The sequence below is a fragment of the Seriola lalandi genome, unplaced genomic scaffold, assembly GCF_002814215.2.
Source record: "Seriola lalandi dorsalis isolate HSWRI2012SDOR001 ecotype SW California unplaced genomic scaffold, Sedor1 jcf7180002054237, whole genome shotgun sequence".
In the NCBI taxonomy this organism is placed as follows: domain Eukaryota; kingdom Metazoa; phylum Chordata; class Actinopteri; order Carangiformes; family Carangidae; genus Seriola; species Seriola lalandi.
The window spans coordinates 36,852-57,337 of record NW_019524790.1 but is presented as its reverse complement, the minus strand read 5'-3'; the positions used below and the strand labels follow the sequence as shown (position 1 = coordinate 57,337).

General features: G+C 41.6%; 3 pseudogenes; all 3 read left to right on the top strand.

The window, feature by feature from the left end:
* Nucleotides 1–8,295: 8,295 nt before the first annotated feature.
* On the top strand, nt 8,296–9,270 carry LOC111653629 (odorant receptor 131-2 pseudogene; annotated as a pseudogene).
* A 5,421-nt stretch (nt 9,271–14,691) lies between these two features.
* On the top strand, nt 14,692–15,639 carry LOC111653628 (odorant receptor 131-2 pseudogene; annotated as a pseudogene).
* Nucleotides 15,640–18,300: 2,661 nt separating this feature from the next.
* Nucleotides 18,301–19,270, top strand: LOC111653627 (odorant receptor 131-2 pseudogene; annotated as a pseudogene).
* Nucleotides 19,271–20,486: the final 1,216 nt, after the last annotated feature.

The following is a 20,486-nucleotide window of genomic DNA, read 5'->3' as shown; positions in this document are numbered from 1 at the left end:
TAAAACAAAGATATCTATTGTCTAAGAAAAAAAAAACTTTAACATGTTGCAAATCTGAAAAGCTGTTAAATAAGCATATGATTAAAGGCATTTGAACAAAGTTAAGTGGAATTTTTCCATTATTCAAAATTTTCACGCCAATATTTTCCCTTTTATTGCAAATAAATATCGGCTCCAAATATCGGTTATCGGCCTCCTTGACTACTAATAATCGGTATCGGTATCGGCCCTGAAAAAACCATATCGGTCGATCTCTAATAGAGACTGTAAGAAAGTTCTGGCTTCAGTGTCTGTCACGGTCTTTTCAGTTTTTGAAAAGAAGTAACGGTTTTCTCATAATTTGCAATTGTTTGAAGCCATGTAGAAGCCAAATTCTGGGCAGATTTTCACATTGCCATGGCAACGGCAGTTCCTGACCTGTGTGCATGTGTGCAAGCTCCGCTAGCTTTACATTAGCCGCATGTTAGGTCTTAAATTACATTTAGTTAGGTCTTAAATATCGACTCCCTCTTAAAATAATGGCATAAGTTATTTTTTCAGGTTTTTCAGGAAACACAAAAAACTCAACAAAATATTGAATATATAACATTTATTAATGATTTCACTCAAAAAGGTCATTACAACAGATGACTGTTGACATACTAATAACAGTGTATGCCAATTATGTAACAAAAGAGCAATAAATGACTTAGGCCAATTTTTGAACATGCCTTGTGACTTAGGCAAAATAACCTTTAACTCTGTCAACAATAAAGCTCAACTAACAAAGCAACTAAGAATTATGCTGAGGAGGCATGCACATCTCCCCACTCCTCCCTCTGGCCCCACTTTACTGGATTCTCTACTGATTCTCTATTAATGTGGCATTAGGAAGGTGACGATATGTAAGTCCATTTACTGCTTCCTTTGTTGCTTTTTTTTTTGTTTTGTTAAAAGAGTGAATGAAGTTGTGACGTCTCCGCTGAGACAGAGGAGAGGAGAAGCTACTAGCCCTCTCTCGCTGTCACTTCTAGTCACGTTGCTCTCCTCCCCAGTAATGTTAAATTTAGCACAGAAAAAAACATAATAGTGGTAATTTAAATAGCGGTTCATGGGATTTATTAACCCTCAGGGGTTTTCCCTCTGTCCTTTTTTGGACATTTTCTTCCCTTTTCTTTTTTGATTTGCTGATCATTTTGGCTGTGTTACAGCTGCAGGTATGGATTTCTGCAAGAAAGTGTCTTTTTTGACATATTTTTAAAATCTAATGTCAGTTACTGTTACAGGTCTATTATACACTGGTAACACATTTTGTACCCTCTGGGGTTCCTCGCGTCCAAAAAAGGACACACAAAGAAAATGCTATAAAATCATCATATATCAATATTTTTTTCTGCTTTTTTTTTTTTGCATACATCTCTTAAACCACTTCAGTTCTGATCAAACCTACCAAATGTTTATTAGGTTTCAGGATTTTAAACCTTTAAATGCCAGTTTGAAAACATGTTGCCTCTTGTTTTATAAAAAAAAACAACACAGAATATGAGATATTTCCCACATAAAACATGGTGGAGGGATGTGACATTGTTTTATATCAGAGTCTTTTATATCAAGACATTTCTCAAAAGCAGAATATGATCAGGGTGACTTTTGAACACTGGAAATAAATCATGTACTCATCCCGGCAGTAGCCCCCGTGGCACTCAAAATTTCCCTGGAATTTTCTAGTTCTAATTAAAAATCTAAATCTGATCTGTAAAATATGTTATTTATACATCATTAATAATTTAATTGCCCTTCATAATAATTTGAAATCTGTTTGTATATCATTTTTGGAACACTTGCAAACTTTCCAATTAAAGTCAGTCCACCAATTTTATCTCGTTTTTATTGTGATTTCATAACAAAGTTTACATACGACCCTGAGGAGCAGAGAGGTTTATTGGTTACCATCTGCTGGTGAGTTACAGAAGGAATTAAGCGAATGCTCAGTGTGGTATCTTGAGGTGCTGATGTGAAGAAGTGATCACCGCTGACACGTCTTTACTTGCAGTCAAAAAGAAGTTTATTTACAAGAAAGAAACAGTGTCAAAAATGCCGAATCCTGGAGCTTCTCTGCCAATGTGAGATCTCTCCTCTACTGTCTCACTAACCCTCTATTTATCCGTCTCAACCCTCCTTTGGGAATTGCCCTTCTTTCAATAGAGGAGCCTTCACCCAGAGGTTGACCACATCTGGTCTCAGGCCTCTGGTCTTTAGCCTTTAACCTTTTGGGCCAGCAAAGACCCCCACATCCTGAGTCTCTCGTACCGTATTTAACAGAAAACCAATGTTTAACCAGTTTTGCCCCTTAATGCACATTCCTTAACCTCAACTTATAATGGATGGTACAAGGAAACCTTCAACAACATCTTAGTTGGCACCCCTCTTGAACTTTAGGATAAGACATACATAAAGGAAGAACATGCAACAATTTAGAATGTTATAACAAAAGGACATGAAGTGGATAATACTCTACATCAGTGAATTGACAAATCATTACAAATTCCAATGGAAAATATCTCATGTTTTTATTAGGGCTTATATAGGGATTTTTTCAAACTTTTACCTTGATTACGTTTAATGAATGATTTCTTTGGCGCATATCCCTCTCTCGGGATCCCTCTCTCTTTTTCAGAGCCGGGCACTCTTCATATTTGGTAATGTGATTGAGTTCTAAATGATTAAACAAAATGGTGGTGCTACCTTGGGTTGCTTTCCATGTTGCATTCACTACTGTCTGGTAATTGTGACCCAAGCAGGAGGCGAGGACAGGTGTCTGTGTCATTGTTTCCAAAAGTCTCAATTTCTGCCTATCCAGGCACTACACTGATCGCCACTACAGTGTAACCCCAGCGTTTTCATACTAAAATGGGTCCAGCAGCATTTCCAAAAGTCTCCATTTTAGGGGCTCAAAACATCGGGAGTAGACTAACATTAGTCGGGTGGGGCAGACACACATGACTGAACATGAGGTGTTATGTTATAACAGGACAGTTCATGAACGCATGCATTGAAGAAAGTATTAACCAAATTAACCAACATCAGCAAAATTAAGTTGTGAAAGATTCTAAAATTCAGTTTTGATACTTTTTCGGTTAATTGCCTAGCCCAAATTTTTAGGCAATCGTCGGCAACGAATTTGAAACAATATGTTGAGTTGAAGCATCTGACCAGTCTTTTGAAATATCTTGTGAAGAACCAGTGAGTATAGTGTAGTGAGTGTAGTCTCATGGGTTTTATGGAAACCTGGTTAAACGACAATATTGTAGCGTTAACGCCATATTTAAGGATTTACTCTCGTTGAAATGGGGCACTAGTCCTCTAGGAGGACAACAATGAATTACTTCATTGCCAAATTGATCAATCTTATATCGGAAGCCATGACTTCTCGATTCAATGGATCTCCAGTCTCTACGTCAAAAGAATACAACAGGACAAAAACTGGGTGTAAACTAAACTACTATGTACAGAGTAAATGCAAGGTGTAATAATCATAAAGATGAAAATAATAATGAAATGAGCAGTGTGATGAGTTGGCAATGGTGGGAGAGAATATGTTATGGCTATACACTATGGCTATACAGCTAATGATACTACATCTAGGTTTGATGATTAAATATTGCTATATTTCGACATCAACCCAGTCATGAGCAGAGTGTTAAGACCGGCCTACTGTGAGTTGCGCTGTAGCTGAAGACCCTCGGCTGGAACCCAGGTAGCTGTGGTTGCCGTGGTAACCCTGGAGACGCGGGTGGATTCTCCTGGAGGCCGTGTCCCGTTATCACGATGACGGATTCTGCCGGTGTCTCAGCAGTTCAGCTCTGGTGGAGTTTGCCAGGAGACTTTCTGTCTCGGCCACTCTTGATTTCTGCTCGGCTTTTCTGCAGGCGGTCGTGCAGAGGTGTTATCTGCTGGTGTCTCTTGCGGGTTGATGTGAAATAAACTCTAATGCTCTTCACTTTGGTTGGATACCTTTAGAGGAGACTGGCGTTGACCAGATGACTCTAAAGTTGTCAAAATCTTCAAAAAGGAAAACTTGATGATGGTTAAAAGTTACGAAATTACTCTGAGGCACTTCTGTTGCTTCGGTTCAGTTGGTCTTGACCTGGCTTATAAAAATAAAAGATTGCGCATGTAGACAAAAATCATGTTACTTGTAGCTTGTGGCAAGGAAAAATAAACGACGCGGAAAGTGCAAAAGTGACTAAGAGCCATGAGTTTGTGGTGAGCAGCTTAGAGCTAAGAGTTTCCATGGCTACAGAACCGGGCTTTGAGCTGGGACTCTGAGCTTTGAGTAAAGTTCTCAACTTCTAGTTTCTGCATCGTTTCTTGCTTCTCGCATCTTCTTCTCTTTGAACTCTGATTTAGGCTTAGACCTGGAATTGACTTAGGCTTGCTTTTGGCTTTAGAATAGGCTTAGAATAGGCTTCTGAACAGGCTTCTGAACAATGTGTGAATTGTTCACGACTGTTTTATCCCCTGGGGGCTGGCGCATGTTTCATGGGCACCACCCATCTTCTCCCGTGTTTCCACTTGGAGAAGAGAGTAATTTTCCACTGAACTTTAGAATAATTTAAATCTAGAGTTTACTTATAAACTCGCACATCCTTCTTCCACCATGACCACAAAACATTAAATGAAATAACATAAAACTACTTGCACTAATAATGGCAGAGAGGAGTAATAGGAGTGTTGATTTCATATTACATCCTTCAAACCTGGAATTAATTATGATACAAGTGGTTAATTGATCAAACAACAATATAAACATTTCCCAAAGCTAATGGTCTATACATATGGATTACACAGCATCTTCGACTGTAATTAGTGCCACGGGTGCTCAGCTCCGAGGCATCTATTAATCTTCTGTTTCGGGTTTATTATTCTTCCGCCGATTTTGCAGCCCAGCTGGCTGAGCCTCTCCAGGGGATCTTCAAATTAGGTCTACAAATAGGGAGGGTCCTGGTCCTGTGGAAAACATCATGTGTTGTTCCGGTACCTAAATTACCAGTGGCCCTCACATCACAAATCATGAAGACCCTGGCACAGCTGCTTCTCCACCTACTGAGGCCACAGGTTGAACATGCACTTGACCTCCTACAGTTTGCCTAAAAGGAACATCCTGAAGTGGATGATGCCATCCTTTACATGCTCCACCGGGCCGTTTATTACTTGGATGAGCCAGGTGGTTACATGAGAATTATGTTCTTTGACATTTTAAGTGCATTTAACAGCATCAAACCCCCAATTCTTAAAGACAAGCTGGAAGGGATGGGGGAGGAACCCTCCTTCACATCCTGGATCATACATTACCTGACAAGACGACCGCAGTACGTCAGGCCAGGTAACTGTCTCAGGGACAGTGATGAGCAGCACTGGGGCTCCACAGGGGAAGGTTCTGGCTCCATTCTTGTTCACCCTGTATAAGACGGACTGTAAATACAACTATGAGTCCTGCCACATGCAGAAATACTGGAATGACACAGCTATTGTGGTGTGTATCAGGCAGGAAGAGGCGTACAGGGATCTGGCAATGGCCTTCAGTGGATGGAGCGACGAGAACTGCCTCCTTCTGAAGAGCTGCAAGACCAAGGAGATGGTCATCCTCTTTCGGAGGTCAATGCCCACCCTTCAGCCAGTCAACATTTAGGGGAAATACATTGAGGTGGTGCACACTTGTAAATACCTAGGTGTGCACCTGGATGGTAAATTGGACTGTTCCCTGAACACGGAAGCAATCTACCGGAAGGGGAAGAGCCAGCTCTTTTTTCTTTTGATTACGATTTTTTCCCCCAAAATTTTCCAATATAATGGAGATAAAACAATTATTGTGCCACATTCTGTTTAGCAAGAAATTGCGTCATTTTGAGCAGTTTGCTGGTTCAGAGACTTTCTATATATAGATGGGAAAGACCATGCCTTGGCTGCTATGCCACACTCAGATACCTTTAACTTATACCCTTTCTCCACCAATATTAGCAGGTATAAGCAGGTTTTTTAAACGTGGGTAAACATGTTAATAAAAGACGATTTCCACTGTCAGTCGAGTTTGGCTTTCTCTTCGGACTGAGGACACGAACAACTTCAAGGAGCAATGTCATTACGTGCACTTAAAGAGCACACACACAGAAGCAGTGGAGAGAGTGAGCTGGTAGCTGCCATGCAAACTGGTAAAGCGGATCTGTCACATCTTTGGGTTGGTGCCCCTGTAATAGAGTCGGAACCTCTTTGGCGAAGTGCAGTCGTAGTGTTTCTGGTTTAACAGCAATGGGCTGGACAGGTCAGAGGTCTGTCTACATTATTTGTGCTCTGAAATATTGTGTATAACCCAAAAATCTACATAGACACAAGACTTTGTTTTGAAATCTGTTATTTATTTTATGTTTTTTTTTTTTTTTTTTTTTTTGTTTTGGTCTGCTTGATATTGGTTTTACTATCAACAAGTGAGTTGTGTTGGGACTCAATCATTCAATAGACCAAATGTTTCTTTGCTCCACTGGACAAAGGAACTCACACTCCACAGTTCCTCACCGTTCACACCTGGGGACGATCCTTCCCCCCACGGGGGTCAGCGTGTGACATGTGACCCCCAAGGGTGTCACCAAACAAAACCAGTCTTCTAGACCTCTTCTCACTCTTTTCCCTTATTGGCTTGCTCTGGAGAGCAGCTCCAGCCCTCTAATCTCGGTTCTTCAAAGGGCAACAAGGCCCCAGCCCAAGTCAGCTCTGCTACCTGAGAAACCAGCTCTCTCTCGCCGGCGTGCTACCAGCAGCCTGCAAACGCTCTTCTCCTCTACAGCAGCGACCTGCTTCAGATTAACTGTGAATGAACCAAATCCTCTTCAGAATCAGCAGCTACGACACAAGGCTAGCTGATTTTATAAGCAACATGAGTCGTAGCAGAGTTAGCAAGGAACAGCTAGCTCTGTGAGGAGAACAAAGGAGATAACAGCAAAGCAACACAGCCAGACAGGACTTTACTCCACCAGGAAACCTCCCAACTCACTGGATTTTACAACAACACTGGAAAGGACCTCTTTGCTTGTTCCAAGGACTGGGTAACGTTAACTGACTGGGCCTAACCTCTCCCAGCACAGCATAGCACAGCATAGCTAAGCAGCAGAAGTCTTAACTTTGTTAATGTACTTGTTGATTGATGTCTTGTTGTTGTAATGTTTACTTAGGTTGTGGTCAGTCATACAGTTATTCGAGTACTCGTATGTTCACACACATAGCAGTACGTCTCAGTTCTAGAACCGAGTTGTTTACCGCCATCTTGTGTATTCTTCTTTGTTCAGGTCATGAGGTCACAGTGACCACTTTGAGTCGGCCATCTTGCCTTTGTCTGTGTCCCCACAGACACACACACACACACACACACCTGTATATACTAGATTAGACATTGTGTTATACTCTGCTCCATTGTAAATAAATGTCTTTAAGTAACTACTGGTGTGTTTAATGTTGCACAAGCGTGAATATTACCAACCTCTACTCGGTAGAATTCCAAACCTTCAACTGTAACTTACTGTTGATTTAGTAATTTGGTTATAGTTAGTAAGCTAATGGTTAATCAGAGTTCCAGATTAATGGTAATAAATTGAGATTAAACCCATATTGGCTAATTTGCCTATTAGTTTAGGCTGGTGCCCTGTGAACTTTAATTAATTTTGAAGTTATTTTTTAATATTAATATTATTAATATTAATATTTTCTTAATTTATGATAGCCAATAAATTGATAAACAACCAAAATCCAACATATTTGGTGTCCAGCTCATGAGGTAGAGCTCAGACCCAACAGTTGCCAGGGTTGATGTATTATATTTCTTTCACAGTATCTATCTATCTATCTATCTATCTATCTATCTATCTATCTATCTATCTATCTATCTATCTATCTAGTATCTATCTAACTTTTTACATTTATTTTCTTATTTGTTTTTCTTCTGAGGTTACTGTAGCACCCCATCTATCCAACTATAGACAGCCAATGAGGGAGACTACAGTATTGGCAATGACGACACTGGTGAAGTGAAGTTTCATTTGGTGTTATTTTTGGATGTCCTAGTCTATAAAGTCATCATCATGCACAGCCCTCTCTTAGAAGGCTGCACAGAGCAAACAATTTTACTCTCTGGAACAGTATGTGGGAGGTTTGTTAAGCTGGGGTATATAATCCACTATTGTATGACTTCAGAGAAGATTAGAATTGGACTTTTATCATTTTGTACCAATAATCCAATTTTCGATTTTTGATAATGACACTTTGGACTTTTTGCAGTGGCTAAAACTGCCTCTGTTTTGCTTAGAGACCAGATAAATGGCAGATAACAATTCACTGCCTGGTGGTGAGTCCTTGCAGGTGCAGCTCCCAGACCAGATTGTTACTGTGCAGATCCTGGTGATAATTTTTCTCTGCATCAACTTGTTGCTCATCGTCACCTTTTTTACTAAAGAGTCCTTCTATACAACTACACGCTACATCCTATTTGCTGTTACATTACTGTCAGATAGTTTTTTGTTATTAATGTCAAATATCCTTGTTATCTTCACCCAGTTTTATATTACTATTCAAGTTTGGGTATGTATCATTATCTGTGTTGTGGTACTTGTGTATGTTACAGTCACACCAGTTACTCTGACAGCAATGACCCTGGAGCGCTACGTGGCCATTTGCATGCCCCTGCGCCATGGAGAGCTGTGCTCCAGACGCAGCACTATTCACTGCATTCTTATCATTCATGGCCTCAGCTCTGTGCCCTGCATTGTTATTCTCTCCACCTTCTTTGTATCAACATCCCTGAGCTTTTACAAACAATATCAGTTATGTTCAGTGGAACTGTTTTTATTGTATATATGGCAGCAACATCTTAGATCAGCTATATATCAATTCCAGTTTTTGATTATGTGCATTATCCTTGTTTTCTGTTATGTTAAAATAATGAAAGTGGCCAAAGCTGCATCAGGAGAAGATAAAAAGTCAACAAAGAAAGGGCTCAGAACAGTGGTTCTTCATGGCTTTCAGCTGCTGCTCTGTCTCATCCAGCTGTGGTGCCCATTCATAGAAGCTCCGTTGCTTCAGATTAGTTTCAGTTTATTCAATAATGTCAGGTATGGTAATTATATCATGTTTTTTCTGGCACCAAGATGTCTGAGTCCTCTCATTTATGGCCTCAGAGATGATTTTTTTTTTAAGGCACTGAAATACTATGTCTCCTTTGGCTTGTGTAAAAGAAATATTATTTGACATATTAGAATCCCAGTTAGTCACTGTCTGTTTGCAATTATTTATCTATGACAACCATGGATGTTGAACTTGGCTGAATGGGTGTGTGCTCACATATAAGCCTCTGGTTTTTATCCCCACAAAACCACAGTATCAGTGACAATGGATCAGTATCAGGTCCTAAAACTGATTATCATTACTCATTGTAATGAGTAACGATAAAGCATCACTTTGTTCGTGTTGTTGAGTTGATATTGCTTCAAGCAGGAAGTCTTCCTGTCAACAGGTCTGACATGTTTCCTCTGCTGTCTAAAATTCTGTCAGTTGATGTTTGTCCTAGAAGCCCTAGCACTAGACCATTCACACAATGGCTGAGAAGAAGTGTAAAATGCATTTTATGTCTCCCAAACTTTACATGCTCTCATTATTAAATATATCATTTAGACCTTGGTAATGACTTTCCAATGCTGAGGGTTTTTAAGCTGATCTATTGTGTACATTATGTAAATGGAAACTAAAGACATTGCCCTTCATGACAGTATGAAATCTGTTTTTATTTACTTTTTGGAATGTGTAAAGTTTCCAAATAAAGTCAATCCATCCATTTTCTATAGTTTTTATTATGTGTAACTAACACTGTACTTATGAGTTAGACCAGTGGCCAGATGCAGGGTCTGTGTAGATGTCTGACTAAAACCATGTGTATGCACAAAACAAGATATTATTAATATAATTATTATATTTATATATAAATATATATAAAGGAGCAGGAGCTTGTGGAAGAGGTGGAACGGTACCGGCTAGATATAGTTGGCCTCACCTCAACACACAGCGTCGGCTCCGGAACCCAAGTCCTTGAGAGGGGCTGGTCTTTCTTCTTTGCTGGAGTTGCTCCGGGGGAGAGGCGGAGGGCCGGGGTGGGCTTTTTGGTGGCCCCCAGGCTCTCTGCCTGTATGTTGGGGTTCACCCCGGTGGCAAAATGGTTGTGTCCCTGCGCATTCGGGTCGGGGATCGGGTTCTGACTGTTGTCGGAGCTTATGCGCCGAACAGCAGTTCAGACTACCCGCCCTTTTTGGAGTCCTTGGGACGGGTGCTATCCTGTGTCCTATTGGGAGACTTCAACGCTCACGTGGGCAATGAAAGCGTGACCTGGAGGGGTGTGGTGGGGAGGAACGGCCTGCCCGATCTGAACCCGAGTGGTGTTCAGTTATTCGACTTCTTTGCTAGTCACAGTTTGGCCATAACTAACACCATGTTCAAACATAAGGATGTCCACAGGTGCACATGTCACCAGGACACCCTAGGTCGCCGGTCTATGATCGACTTTGTAGTCATATCATCAGACCTGCGGCCGTATGTTTTGGACAGTCGGGTGAAGAGAGGAGCAGAGTTGTCAACTGACCACCACGTGGTGGACACCAGAGGTGGGGGAAGCCGTCAGGCTGAAGAAGGAGGCCTACAGGGCGTGGTTGGCCTGTGGGTCTCCGGAATCAGCTGACTGGTACCGGCGGGCCAAGCAGAGCGCAGGCGCGGCAGTTGCTGAGGCAAAAACTCGGGCGTGGGAGGAGTTCGGTGAGACTATGGAGGAAGACTATCGATCGGCTCCAAAAAGTTTCTGGCAAACCGTCCGGCGCCTCAGGGGGGGAAGGCGGCAACTCGCTCACACTGTTTACAGTGAGGGCGGGGGGCTGCTGACGTCAACTGAGGATATAGTCGGACGGTGGAAGGAATACTTTGAGGAGCTCCTCAATCCCACCAACACGTATTCCGTGGAGGAAACAGAATCAAGAGACCTGGGGATGGATGATCTAATCTCCGGGGCAGAAGTCGCCAAGGTAGTGAAACAACTGCGTGGTGGCGGAGCCCCGGGGGTTGATGAGATCCGCCCTGGGTATCTCAAGGCTCTGGATGTTGTAGGACTGTCTTGGTTGACACGCCTCTGCAACATTGCGTGGACATCGGGGGCAGTGCCTCTGGAGTGGCAAACTGGGGTGGTGGTCCCCATCTTTAAGAGGGGTGACCAGAGGGTGTGTTCCAACTACTGGGGATTTACACTCCTCAGCCTCCCCGGTAAGGTCTATGCCTGGGTACTGGAAAAGAGGGTCCGATCGGTAGTCGAACCTCAGATCGAGGAGGAGCAATGTGGTTTTTGTCCTGGACGTGGAACTGTGGACCAGCTCTTTACCCTCGCTGGGTGCTGGAGGGGGCATGGTAGTTTGCCAATCCAGTCCACATGTGTTTTTTGGATTTGGAGAAGGCTTACGACCGTGTCCCCAGGTGCTCCCTGTGGGGGGTGCTCCGGGAGTATGGGGTGGATGGCCCCTTGTTAGCGGCCATCAAGTCCCTGTACCAAAGGAGTGTGAGTCTGTTTCGTGTAGCCGGCAGTAAGTCGGACCTGTTCCTGGTGAGGGTGGGACTCCGTCAGGGCTGCCCTTTGTCACCGGTTCTGTTCATAACTTTTATGGACAGAATTTCTAGACGCAGCCGGGCGGTGGAGGGGTTTGGGTTCGGTGGCGGGAGGATCTTGTCTCTGCTTTTTGCGGATGATATGGTCCTCTTAGCTTCATCGAGCACCGACCTTCAGCTCCCGCTTGGGCGATTCGCAGCCGAGTGTGAAGTGGCTAGGATGAAGATCAGCACCTCCAAGTCTGAGGCCATGGTTCTCAGCCTGAAACGGGTGGATTGCCCGCTCCGGGTCGGGGGGAGGTCCTGCCTCAGGTGGAGGAGTTTAAGTATCTCGGGATCCTGTTCACGAGTGAGGGTAGGATGGAATAGGAGATCGACAGGCGGATTGGGGTGGCGTCAGCAGTGATGCGGGCGCTGAATCGGTCCATTGTGGGGAAGAGGGAGCTAAGCCAGAAGGCGAAGCTCTCGATTTTCCGGTCGTTCTACGTTCCAACCCTCACCTATGGTCATGAGCTTTGGGTAATGACCGAAAGAACGAGGTCGCGAATATAAGCGGCCGAAATTTGTTTCCTCCGCAGGGTGGCCGGGCTCAGCCTTAGAGATAGGGTGAGGAGCTCGGTCATCCGGGAGGGACTCGGAATAGAACCGCTGATCCTCCATGTCGAGAGGGGCCAGTTGAGGTGGTTCGGGCATCTGGGGAGGAGTTTCGGGCATTTCCCACCGGGAGGAGGCCTCGGGGCCGACCAAGGACACGCTCGAGGGATTATATCTCTCGGCTGGCTTTGGAACGCCTCAGAATTCTCCGGGAGAGCTGGTGGAAGTGGCTGGGGAGAGGGCTGTCTGGACCTCTTTGCTGAGGCTGCTGCCCCCGCAACCTGGATCTGGATGAGCGGGAGACGACAAGACGAGACGATATTTATATATATCTGTATAGATCTATACATATCTATATATAATAAATATAAATTATTTTCATCAGAAATACAAAGCCGTGCGTACGCATGGTTCCGCTTTGTAATTCTCAACCATTGAGAAATTGGGCACATGTGCACGAGCCTCATTTCCACTTCCACAATTAGCCATAAATGAAAGAAGACACTATAAGACACTAAACGGTGCTAAAGGAAACATTGAGCACACAAACATAATTATTTCCATTTATGAATTGTTAAAGCCTCTTGTTAATCATTTTAGATAAAAGCGTCTCTCAAATGAGAAAATGTAAAATTGTTATTGCTGTGTAAAATGGCAAAACTTATGATGATAATAATGACTGCGACTCGTGTTATTTTGTATTTTAATTTCACTGTAACTTGGATTGCTTTGGAAAACCATGTGTATGCGTGGTCAAAGGAATGTGTGAGGTGCACACATTCTCACCATACATTCTGTGTTTATAAATACCAATTCATGTACAGGAAATGGTGTCCACGGGGTTTTTGTGCGTACACATCAATTAAGCATCTGATCCCAGGTGTTTAGCTAAGCTGAACTTGTCTGTGAGGTATAATTTTCCTGCATCCTGGGGTATAGTGGAGACATGGAGCTACAATGGGCAAATTTCAGGCCTCCATTGCTGAGGCGGCTGCACAGACCTGTGGCCCCAAGTTCAGTGGTGCCTGTTGTGGTATTCTACGAATCTGGTGTTGTGGTACAGGAGTACATCAGGCCAGTGCAAGAAGGAGGAGAATGGTATTTATTATGTTTGAGGGGCAATTTGTTGTACAGTCAGTAGTAACTACACAACCGACAGACTTACAAGAATAAATGGACAATTAATAAAACATAACAAACAATATAAGTTAAGAGGCCAGTGATCAATAAATTCAACATTCAGCAATCTCTTTATTTTTTAGGTAAAGTGACCCGTACTAGCTGACAAAGGGGAATGTGAGGGCAGAGTCAAAAAAGAAAGAATAAAACATTTTCATAAAGATATCATCAACCATCCATTCATTTTCTGAGGCTTATCTGGGGTCAGTTCACTGCCGCAGCTTGTCAGAAAAAGTAATCCAGATGTCGCTTTCCGCAGCATTGTTTTCACCGCCTCCTGGGGAGCCTCAGACATTCCCAGGCCAGGAAAGATATATAAATTCTCTAGCATGTTCTGCGTTAACCCTGGGGACTCCTAACAGTTGGTTTTCCCTGGGTGGCTGAGCAATATGATAACCCGTTAGTTCAAGCACACTTTTCGGTCCCCTTTTTTGAAAACGGGGAACAGCACCCAAGTCTGCCAGTCCACAGGCACTGTCCCCACCCTGGATGCAACATTGAAGAGGTGCGTCAGCCAAGACAGGCCTACAATGTCCAGAGCCTTCAGTCGTTCATTGATCTTAGGTCTTAGGTGTTCTGTTACGAGTTATACTTTTGAACCTCCTTATGCTCAAACATGGTGTTTGTTGTCGCCAATCCATTACTAGTACATAGGTCCAACAACAAAACATCAATCATGTTCAGATCAGGTAGGCCTTACCTCCGAACACCACGCTCCAGGTTTCTTGACCCTGGGCAACTCCGAAGTCCAGGCCCTATGGAGGCTATCTGGGAGTCATGTTTTCAAGAGGTTTATGGTTTAAGAGAACGCTTTCCCACATGCCAAACTCAGAGCAGTACTTGTCATGGTCTAGGCCGTGACTAGCTTTTACCTGTGTTTTCTGCCCTCCCCTGCCTATTTTTATGTGTGTCTGTCTGGAGCGTGGCGAAACTGTTCAAAACAGGACATATTGAAAATTAATATTCTACTGGAAGTAAATTTGAATGGGAAAAACTTCTGAGGTCACTTTAGAGTATGCAGAACTCTGACTATCTAACTATAGACAGCCAATGAGAGAGACTTGGTGTTAGTGGTGATGATGATACTCGTAAGTGAAGTTTCATTTGGTGTTATTTTTGGATCTTCTTTGCTTTAAAGTCATCATCATGCAGAGCCCTGTCTCAGAAGGCTGCAAAGAACTCATCAGACAATATTACTCTCTGTAGCATCTTGTAGGGTTTGGTAAAGTGATCATCAAATTCCATCATCAAAACTTCCTCTGTGTTTGCTTAGAAATCAGATATATGGCAGATAACAATTCACTGCCTGGTGGTGAGTCCTTGCAGAAGCAGATCAAAGACCAGATTGTTACTGTGCAGATCCTGGTGATAATTTTTCTCTGCATCAACTTGTTGCTCATCGTCATCTTTTTCACAAAAGAGTGCTTCTACACAACTACACGCTACATCCTATTTGCTGTTACATTACTGTCAGATAGTTTGTTGTTATTCATGTCTGATATCTTTGTCATCATTAATCAGTTTCATATTACTATTCAAGTTTGGTTGTGTATCATTATCTCTGTTGTGGTACTTGTGTATGTTACAGTCACACCAGTTACTCTGACAGCAATGACCCTTGAGCGCTATGTGGCCATTTGCATGCCCCTGCGCCATGGAGAGCTGTGCTCCACACGCAATACTATTCACTGCATCCTCATCATCCATTGCCTCAGCTCTGTGCCCTGCATTGTTATTCTCTCCACCTTCTTTGTATCCGCGTCCCTGAGCTTTTACAAACAATATCAGTTATGTTCAATAGAGGTGTTTATGTTTTACATATGGCAGCAACATCTTAGATCAGCTATATATCAACTCCAATTTTTAATTATGTCCATCATCCTTGTTTTCTGTTATGTTGAAATAATGAAAGTGGCCAAAGCTGCATCAGGAGAGGATAAAAAGTCATCAAAGAAAGGGCTCAGAACAGTGGTTTTTCATGGCTTTCAGCTGCTGCTCTGTCTCATCCAGCTGTGGTGCCCGTTCATAGAAGCTGCTTTGTTTCAGATTGATTATAATTTATTCTATGATGTCAGGTATGTTAACTACATATTGTTTTATCTTGTACCAAGATGTCTGAGTCCTCTCATTTATGGCCTCAGAGATGAAGCTTTCTTTAATGCACTGAAAAACTATGTCTCCTTTGGCTTGTGTAAAAGAAATACTATTTAACAAATTTAGAATCACAGTTACACTGTTTGTGTGCAAGTGTTTATCAAATATGGATGTTGAACTGTTAGTCTGCTCGTGCTCACAGATAATGAGCCAGTGGGCTGCCAGGTATTTTACCACAAAACCACAGTATCTGTGATGATGGATCAGTATCAGGTCCTGCATGAGATTGTAATGAGTAATGATAAACAGTGAGATGCTTGGCAAACATCAGTCATGAAGTTTATATACATAGTGCAGCACCGTTATGGCTTGATATGGAAAATGCAGCATGTTATTTAATTCTCCAGTAAGCACCACTGTGTTCATGTTGTTGAGTCTAATTTGCATTTTTCCTGTGAGTGATAAACTGGATAATGTTAGTTACAGTCACACAGTGACACTTATAATATGGGTATTTTGTTTGTAAACTTTGTTTATGTGCAATGCAGTGAAAACATCTTCAATCAGCAATACAATTAAGATGAAGGGACTGATGGTCCTTGTTGTTGGCTTTCATTCACAAAATGGCTGGAGAGAAATGTAAAATGAATAGTTACTTGCATTTTATGTTTCCCAAACTCAAAATTATATAATTATTATATTAAATGATTAATACCTCTTTGATAATTTTGCAATGATGAGGGTTTGCAGAAGTATGGTGTATATTTTGTAAATGGAAACTAATAACTTTGCCCTTTATGAGAATATGAAATCTGTTTTTATCTACTTTTTGGAGCACTTATAAACATTACAAATAAAGTCAATCCACCCACTTCCTATTGCTTCTATTATGCTTTAATAACACTGTGTGCATGTGACATGGAGGAGCATAGCAGTTCACTAGTTACCAGCTGCTAGTGAGTTACACCAGGTGTTTAGCTGAGTGGATCTTGTCTGTGAGGTATAATTTTACCTGCATCCTGAGGTGGAGTGGAAACATGGCTTCTCATATCTAAGGTCACTATCTTATCACTGTTCCTACGATGGCAAATTTACATACATGGGTCAACTATAACTGACCACCAGTGACATGCGGTGAGGTTCATGGCTGGTGAGGCACTGACTTGGGATCACTAGCGCCCTCTACAATGAGGCAGGAGAACTGCGTGCCTCACCCAGTGCGTCTTCGCAGCCGTTTTATGATTGCTCAGCACAAGAAACACGTTACACACATACAGTTGTTGATAAAATACACTGTACATTATATACCTCAGCTAACTAAACTATGGAAATTTATAATATAACTCATATAGCAAAAGTGTTTGAACATTTTAATAGCGACATACAGAGAGATAGCAATACGGTCTCACTGCACAGCAGGCCAGCAGTTAGCCGAGCCATTGCGCAATCCATGGTGAGGCTCAGCTGGCTGCTGCCTCACCGCAAGTCTCTTCTCAGTACTTGAACGGTAAAAGTCAAAATTCAGCGATTTTGAATAAAAATAATCTAAAACTGGTGAAGTTAAATGGAAAATAACTTTATAGTATAATCACTGTATACATATAACAATTAAATTAATTTTTTTTCTTTTTACTTTTTTTTTCTTTCCATGATGGCCTCCCCTGACTGCACGTCACTGCTGACCACACAATTAAATGTTAGACTGAGTTTATGAATAGTTTCATCAAGTCTGTCATGGTTCTTTTGTGGCAGCTACCAGGAACCTTAAAGATGAAATGTTTTTTTTTTAATGTTACTCAACGCATGAGGCTGGTGGCCAGCAGGCCAAAGGATAGCTGACAGGCATCAATGTCAGCCCAACATCTAATGCCAACATTAACTTCATGTAGAGTACTTCTAACGAGCAATAAACTTACCTTAAATACAAACTCTGTGACAGTACTCAATACAAGGACTCTTTTCCTCTCTCCATACCAGCACACAAGGGGAGGATAAATCATACAGGTCATCTTCAAAAATCTCTTCTTTACCAGAATATGTCACATTTTTCCAAAAGTTCCTTGGTTCATTGAGGCATTTTGTGTTCCTTACCCTAGCCCCGACTACATCTCTCCCTTTAATAAGACAACATCATTCATTTGAAAACCAGGGATTGCATTGTCCTTTTACCCTGAATTTACAGAAGGGGTCATATCGGCTTGTAATGCCATTAAACCCTTCATAAAAGTAATTCCATGCCAACTTTGCATCAGCAATTAGACTAATTCTGTCCCACTCAAAGACAAAACGGTTGAACATGAAAAGCTTGTGAACGAAAGTGTTTCAAGTCATGTTTAAAAAGAAGACATGCCCAGACCTTTTTCTTTTTGAGTATTTTTTGGAAAGCAGGACTTATTGTATAGTAATATTCTATTGGAAGTAAATTTGAATGAAAACAACTTCTGAGGTCACTTTAGAATATGCAGTGCTCCGTCTCTGTAAATACAAACAGCCAATGATGGAGACTACTACAGTTTTATGTGGCGATGACAACACTGGTGAAGTGAAGTTTAATTTGGTGTTATTTTTGGATGTTCTAGGCTTTAAAGTCATCATCATGCACAGCCCTCTCTCAGAAGGCTGCACAGAGCTCAGCAGACAATAACTCTCTGCAGCAGCTTGTAGGGTTTGGTAAACTGATGTATTTACTCCACCATCGTGTCACTTTACAGAAGATTGAAAGTGAACATATATTTTGTATAAGGAATCCAATTTTGCATTTAATTTAGACACTTTTTGCACTGGCTAAAACTTCCTCTGTGTTTGCTTAGAAAACAGATATATGGCAGATAACAATTCACTGCCTGGTGGTGAGTCCTTGCAGAAGCAGATCAAAGACCAGATTGTTACTGTGCAGATCCTGGTGGTAATTTTTCTCTGCATCAACTTGTTGCTCATCGTCATCTTTTTCACAAAAGAGTGCTTCTATACAACTACACGCTACATCCTATTTGCTGTTACATTACTGTCAGATAGTTTCTTGTTATTCATGTCTAATATCCTTGTCATCTTCGCCCAGTTTCATATTACTATTCAAGTTTGGTTGTGTATCATTATCTGTGTTGTGGTACTTGTGTATGTTACAGTCACACCAGTTACTCTGACAGCAATGACCCTGGAGCGCTATGTGGCCATTTGCATGCCCCTGCGCCATGGAGAGCTGTGCTCCACACGCAATACTATTCACTGCATCCTCATCATCCATTGCCTCAGCTCTGTGCCCTGCATTGTTATTCTCTCCACCTTCTTTGTATCAGCGTCCCTGAGCTTTTACAAACAATATCAGTTATGTTCAGTGGAGGTGTTTATGTTTTACATATGGCAGCAACATCTTAGATCAGCTATATATCAATTCCAGTTTTTGATTATGTGCATCATCCTTGTTTTCTCTTATGTGAAAATAATGAAAGTGGCCAAAGCTGCATCAGGAGAAGATAAAAAGTCATCAAAGAAAGGGCTCAGAACAGTGGTTCTTCATGGTTTTCAGCTGCTGCTTTGTCTCATCCAGCTGTGGTGCCCGTTCATAGAAGCTGCTTTGTTTCAGATTGACTTTATTTTATTTAATAATTTCAGATATGGTAACTACATAATGTTTTTTCTTGCACCGAGATGTCTGAGTCCTCTCATTTATGGCCTCAGAGATGAAGCTTTCTTTCATACACTGAAAAACTTTGTCTCCTTTCGCTTGTGCAAAAGAAATACTATTTAATTAATTAAAATCACAGTTAGTCACTTTTTGTGTGCAAGTGTTTATCTGTGACAGGCATGGATGTCGAACTTGGGTTAATGGTGCTCATGAATTTTGCCATAAAACCACAGTATTTGTGATGATGGATAATTATCAGGTAATATTGATATTGTAATGAGTAATCATAATCAGTGAGGTACCTGGTGGCTGTCTCCATGTTGTTGAGTGTAATTTGCCTAATTTTTCTGTGAGTGATAAACTGGTTCATTTTAATGCCAGTCTCGCATCCACACATATAATATGGGTGTTGTTCTTGAACTGCAGTCAACATCTTCAAGAAGAAATTCAGTTAAGATAGAGGGAATGAGGGTCGTTGCTTTTGGCTTCTTTGTTTCCAATGCAACATGCTTCTTTGGTTCATGGTATTAAATAGTGATCTTTGAGAAACAGCATGGTTTTTCTTTATTTCTGTATTTTTTCCTTTATCATTAGGTCTTTAGGTTTCTATTTAGTATTAGGCCATTTTTTTCCACAGGTCACACACAGGTCCCTTATTGTAGGCAATAGTTCATTCTTTATTTCTACCATAGCCGATAGTGCCCAGTCCCCATTGGCAGTTACCTTAGCATCAAGGGTTTAACACAGACCCGCAGAGATAGGACAAGAGTTTCTGGTAAATTGTCATAACACCCCATAACGATAACACCCCTCGGGATCATGATTTATGCACAACAAGGATGAAAGCATTTTAATTGTTACACAAAATGTGACTTATAGGTAAACATAATTTCACATTTAAAATTAGTTACCCAATAGTTTATATATGTATGGGTGTGATGAGGATGTGTGATGAACAATCACCTTATTTGAACATATAGTAAGTGTGATGTGGCATTAGGACAATACAGGTAGCATTCCACCTTATCTGTTAACTTGTACTGCTCTTTTTTCCTTGACCGATCAAGCTTCAGTAAATTCTTCAAGCGGGTCTCCTCCTGAACCGTCTTTCATCATCTCACATGATTTCCACACAGTAAATAGTGAGAAATCTGATGCTTCTGAGTTTTTCCCCTCTGTCAAAAGGTCTTACACATTTCGTCTGCTGTCTAAAATTTTGTCTGTCTGTGTTTGCACCAGAAGCCCTAACACGGGTGTGTATGTACGTATATATTATTAATAATTTTGTAATACTGATTTAAAGCTGAAATGTGTTGTATATTATGTAAATAGAACTGAA